The sequence below is a fragment of the Peromyscus leucopus genome, chromosome 13, assembly GCF_004664715.2.
Source record: "Peromyscus leucopus breed LL Stock chromosome 13, UCI_PerLeu_2.1, whole genome shotgun sequence".
Lineage (NCBI taxonomy): Eukaryota > Metazoa > Chordata > Mammalia > Rodentia > Cricetidae > Peromyscus > Peromyscus leucopus.
In genome coordinates, this window is record NC_051074.1 from 21,805,901 (window position 1) to 21,812,250 (window position 6,350).

Here is a 6,350-nt window from a genome sequence, read left to right on the forward strand (position 1 = left end):
GCGGGCCCAGAGCAGTCCGGTCCCTAAAAGGAAAGCTGCCGGACGTCAAGAAGGTAGATTAATATAATATGTATATCCAAGCATAAGGCCCGAGGAAGCTGAGAAAAGTTCCCACTCGGAGCCGGAAGGGGCTTCCTAGCAACCTCATTCCCTCCGACTTCCTGTCCGGTCGGTCCCGGAGGGTGGTCTGGCCCTTTAAGGCAGGGCGCACAGAAAGCCAGGTCCAGCGGGAGAAAAACCTCTGGACAGGTAGAATCAGCTTGAAACTGTGCTTAGGTGCTGGAGAAGGAAAAGGAAATGGGTATAGGCAGTCATTAAAAAATAGTTTGAAAATAATAAAGTGAAGTCTTTAAGGAGAGAGTAATGTAAAAAGAACAAACCACATAAGGTTGGGAGATACCATAACAAAGGGCATTTGGAAACTATATGGTGTTACATTAAATGGTTTAAAATAGAAATAAAATGACAGGATAAACTGAGATTGGCTGAATACTGATTATGATTACTATCATTCTGGTATTTCATAGTTAGTTCTGAATAGCCATAGTGGCTTTCTCTACCTTCTCAAAGAAGAAAGCTTTAGAAATACAGGAAAAAGAAAAATAGAAAAGGTGGATTGATCAAAGACAAGCCTTAGAAGAAAAATTAGAAAGCCTTATAAATAAAAAATGAGAAAGATACTAAGACGGAAGGATTAAGCCTAGAGCCTACAGAGCCACCATATAATGAAATAAAAGAAGTCCAGCCAAAAGTTGTGAGAAAACCAACTTTAGCTTGTCCATTTATTTTACCACAAATACCAGCAGACAATAGGTACCCACTAGATTTAAAAGAACTTAAAGAAGCAGTAGTTGCATATGGTCTGCAGTCACCATTGGTGAAGCACATATTAAATTCTTGGGTGGTTCAAAATAGAGTAATCCCCCAAGACTGGAAAGAAATGACAAAAACAGGGTTAGAATGTGGTCCTCAGTTTCAGTGGCAAGCGTGGTGGAAGGAAGAGGCTAGGGACATAGGAGAGAGAATTCGGGCTACAGGTATCAGTATTTCCCAGGATCAGTTGCTAGGTGAAGACCCATATGCTGAGGCAGAAATGCAGGTTGAATATGATGATACCACCTTGGCACTGTGTTGTAAAGCAGCTTTAAGTGCTTGGGACAGGGTTAAAGATACAGGGAAAAGGTCTGAACTGCTTACTGACATTTGACAAGGCCCAAGAGAAGCCTTCACTGATTTTTTTTTTTTTAACGAAGATTGGCTTCAGCTATAAGTAGAAAAGTATCAGATGCAGAAGTCAGACGAATATTACTCGAATCTTTGGCTTTTGAAAATGCTAGTTCAGAATGCAAAAGGGTGATTAGGCCTTTAATGGCAAGATCAGCACCCATAGAGGGATGGGTTAGAAATACAGTTGGTACTGGATCTCACACTCATTATGCTACTTTGAAAAATCAAAATGTCAGATGTTTTAATTGTGGTAAGCAAGGTCATTTGAAAAGGGATTGTAGCCAAGGTGTTCCTAGGAACAATATTTTTTCTGGAGATAATTCAAACAGAAGCCCCCAACCTTCTGAATTATGCCGAAGGTGTGGCAAAGGCCGGCACTGGACTAATGAATGCAGATCATCAAGGTACAAACAAGGTAACTGCTTGTAGGGAAATGCCCAGGGGGTGGGCATATCAAGTTGGCTATTTCAGGTCAGCAGAGAAACTCATCCGCAGAACAATTAAACAGCTCTGCTCTGGGGATAGCCATTAATAACCCAGATGTCAAAGTCAGAGCAGCTTTAGTAGATAAAACAGAAAAAGTATGGGCACCATAGCATAGATACATATTCAGGATTCCAATAGCAACTGCTTTAAGTTCTAAAAAGGCTGATTCTGTAATTACACTTTTATTAGAAATTATGGCTATATTAGGAATACCTTTACAAATTAAAATTTACAATGCTCCAGCATTTGTCTCTAGTAAAATGAAATAGTTTTTGCATATTACAACATAAAGCATGTTACAGGTACACCACACAATCCTCCAGGACAAGCAGTTGTAGAAAGATCCAATTGTACTTTAAAAGAGATGCTTAATAAACAGAAAAAGGTAATAAAGAACCCCCCAGACAGATTACATAATGCTTTATTAACTTTAATTTATTATTTTTGTTTGTTTTTCAAGACAGGGTTTCTCTGTGAAACAGTCCTGGCTGTCCTGGAACTCACTCTGTAGACCAGACTAACCTCAAACTCACAGAGATCTGCCTTCCTCTGCCTCCTGGGTGCCAGGATTAAAGGTGTGTACCACCACCACTTGGCTAAATTTTTTAAATATTAATGAGCAAAAAACTACAGCTGCTAAGAGACATTGGAGAGTGTGTGTGTGTGTGTGTGTGTGTGTGTGTGTGTGTGTGTGTGTGGCGGGGGGAAACTGCTGAATTAAACCAACCTATATATTTTAAGGATGTCTTAACTTCAGAATGGAAGTCAATATGTTGCGTTGGGGGAGAGGTTATGCCTTTGTTTCCACAGGAAAAGAAAAGCTATAGATTTCTTCAAAATTAATAAAGATCAGATTTGACTGGGGGAAGACCTCCTGAAAATCTTGGCTACAGACGTGAAGCAAGAAAAACCACAAGACAGGTGACATATATGCTGATCCCTCTACATGGGAACAGTTCTGAGTTGGATGAGACATGATAAATCTTATTGGCTACAGAGTCCTCATGACAGTTTGGTTATGCAGTCCAAATGGACTTATAAGGTTGACAGATGCCTTTTACCTGCTCAAACATAGAACAGAAGATCATCTTTAGCTGACTTGTGCACACTGTACATTTAGTCCTTGTGTTAATGCAGATACACATTTACAAGTTTCTGCGTTTTCAGAACAAAAGGACCAGACACTAATGAAGACAAGTAGCCCAGGTGATCCAGCCACACAGAATGCCTCCATTGGTGTTTCCTCAAAAATCTGCATCCAAGACAACTTCAGAGTAACTAATTAAGATGGTCCAGATTTGTAGTTGAAGTTTTCTCTGGTCCTGCCCAGCCCCATGGATCCTGCAACCACTTATAAAATAATCGCTCAAAAGCTTATATTAACTAAAATTGCCCGACCATTAGCTCAGGCTAACTATTAAATAGCGCTTACATTTAAACTCGGCCCATTTCTATTAATTTATATGTTGCCACATGTTCCATGGCTTTACCTATGTGCCATTACATGCTGCTTCCTGGACGGCAGGCTGGTGTCTCCTGACTCAGCCTTTCTCTTTCCAGAATTCTTGTCTGCTTATCCCACCTATACTTCCTGCCTGGCTACTGGCCAATCAGCATTTTATTTATCAACCAATCAGAGCAACACATTCACAGTATACAGAGCAATATCCCACAGCACCTCCCCTTTTCTGGCTAATCAAAAAAGAAGGGTTTAACTTTAACATAGTAAAATTACATATAACAAAACAGTAATCAAGCAAGAATTACAGTTATTTAGTCTATTTGTATTTGGCAGAATTAAAGAAAATATTCTATCTATCCTATATTTGTGAGTCTGAAGTTTTATATCTAATTTATCTTTTATCATAACCAAGGAAAATTATAACTATCTAGTCTTCAACTACATCAAAGACGTCAGAAGGATATAATGTTACCTAAGTAAACAGGAAGAGTATTGTAAGCAACTTCCAAAAATCTGGAATGACAGAAACAGCTGCCTGCCTGGACAGTCATCCAAAGTTCCTCTGTAATGTTGGGGCATCCATCTTCAGCCCATAGGCCTAGAGTCTCTCAGTCACTTTTCTCTGTGTCCTGTAGAATGTCTGGCAGTTTGCTCTGCAAAGCAGGAATCTGAAGGACCATCTCACCTTGCAAAGTTCAGTGGTCACCTTTCTATGGGTCCTGCATGTCCAGTCAATACAACATTTTTGTCAAGCAGTCCAGGAAAGAACAGTTTCTTGCCCAAATGGCTAACTTTTGCCATGAAGATGATGAACTCCATATGGAGTATCTTCAGTGCCCATCATCTTCCTTGAAGTAATTGGTGCTGCCAGGAACAGATGTGTCTCATTGTCCAGAAAAGTCTAAGTTTTTAAAACATTTTAAATGTCATATTCTGTAGGTCTTTGAATTATCTACCTATATCTATGTATACCTAGAAAACTTAACATGACTATAAGTTTGACCATCATAGATGACTAATGATTAATCTGTATTTCTCAGTTATACACTACAGTTTCAAATAAGTTGTTCAAACAAAATATTTTAAACAAGAGTAGAAATATACATACAGGGACTGGAGAGATGGCTCAGTGGTTAAGAGCACTGACTATTCTTCCAGAGGACCCGAGTTCAATTCCCAGCATCCACATGACAGCTCACAATTGTCTGTAACTCCAAGATCTGACACCCTCACACAGACATACATGCAGACAAAACACCAATGCACATAAAATAAATTTATATATATATACAGTATAACAAAAATTAACTTTAAATTTGTATCAATAAACTAAAATCTATACCAATGTAAAACATTTTAAATAAGTTGCTCTTTAAAAGTAGGTTCAACAATTTACATATCTATAATATATCTTATCTATCATATCTATAATATGCTATATTTCCATATCAGTCCAGCCTTACAGACTACTCCAGCCAGGACTTTCAGTCAAGCCCTGTACTTTCTATCACACTGAGACTACACAACAGCTAACTCTCCTAGCACTTGACCATTATCCCTATTTTTCTCAGGGTCCCCTAAAGATGATGTCACTCCCAGACAACAGGAAGCAATTTTAAGAACACTACTACACCCACATTCTGAAGAGGTGGGGTGGGTGGATTTTGGTCATTCAATGGGTTATGGATGTTTGTCATTGTTTAAGGGGGTTGGTTGCAAGTTGTTACTGGTTATGGTCAGGGAGAAAACTAAACAAAGGAAGTTAGATTAAGGGATTTCTTTCTTTTTCTTTCTTTTATCCTGTTTTCTCTCCTATCTAGTGTTGAAAAAATAAGAGGGGGGATGGGGATGAAAAAGGAAGGGGACACAGGAATGATGGAATAAAAGGGTAGATTATTGAATCTACCTTTAAACAAAAAAAGCTACTACTAGTCTCATATTTTACATAGGTATGGATTTTTGTATATTGATACAAATTTAACGTTATTTTTGTTACAATATACTATATATATGTATATATATTTCTATTCTTGTTTAAAGTATTGTACCTATGCAACTCATTTTAAGATGTAATGTAAAGTTATAGTTCTTGAAAGCTACTATTACAAACTGTTTAGGATAATTAATATAACATTCAAACTTGTAAGGTCATAAGTGTAGACAGAAATAAGCTTTATTTAGCCTCATGTATGTTTTCAAGGCTAAACATATTTTAGATAGACAGATGGTGTTCAAACACATCAGAGATCTACAGCACATGGCATTTAAGAGGTTTCTATAACATAAGGCTTATCATGACAGTGAGCTACATCTGCTCCTGGCAGCACCAATCTACTTCAAAGAAGATGATGGGCATCGAAGAACCTCCATATGGAGTTTAAATGTGGCAAAGCTAGCCAACTGGCAAGACACTGCCTTTGCCTCGACTGCTGACAGACAGTATGCTGTACAAATTTGACAAACAGGACACCAAAGGCGACTGCTGGACTTTGCCACGACAAGGTAGGCCAGGCCTTCAAAATCCCTGCTTTACAGAAAAGTCTGTCAGATACTCTAGGCCTGCAGGCTCAAGATGGATGCTCCAACGTTGCAGAGGAGCCTTGGGTGACTGTCCAGGCAGCCAGCTGTCTCTGTCATTTCTATAGTTTCGGAAGTCGCTTGCTCTGCACTTCCTGTTTACTTGGGTAACATTTATCCTTCTCAGGTCTCTGATGGGGTTGAAGACAGTTATGGTCTTACGGTTTCCCTTGTTACCAAATTCAGAAAAGAGACTCACAGAGCAGATGTAATGTTTATAAAGGTTGAGAGACATAAAAGCTTAAGTTGTTTATCTAAGAAAATGTTTTAAGTTCCAAAAAGATATTTTTAGGTTGGTAATACAAGTTATGAAAGAAAATGATTTAGGTACAAAGCTTTGGACTCACCAAGATACAATAGGACAGATAATAGAGTACTTTCTTCAAAGTTGCCAAATACAAATAGACTGGACATTGTGAATGTAATTCTTACCTGATAATTGTTCTTATTGTACATAGTTTATTGATATTAGAGAAAGAGCCTTTTATTGAACTAAAAGGGGGAAGTGTTGGGATAATGTGTGAATGTGTGTTTGTCTTTCCTCACCTGCCTAAGGCACCTTCTGATTGGTTTAATAAAGAGCTGAATGGCCAATAGC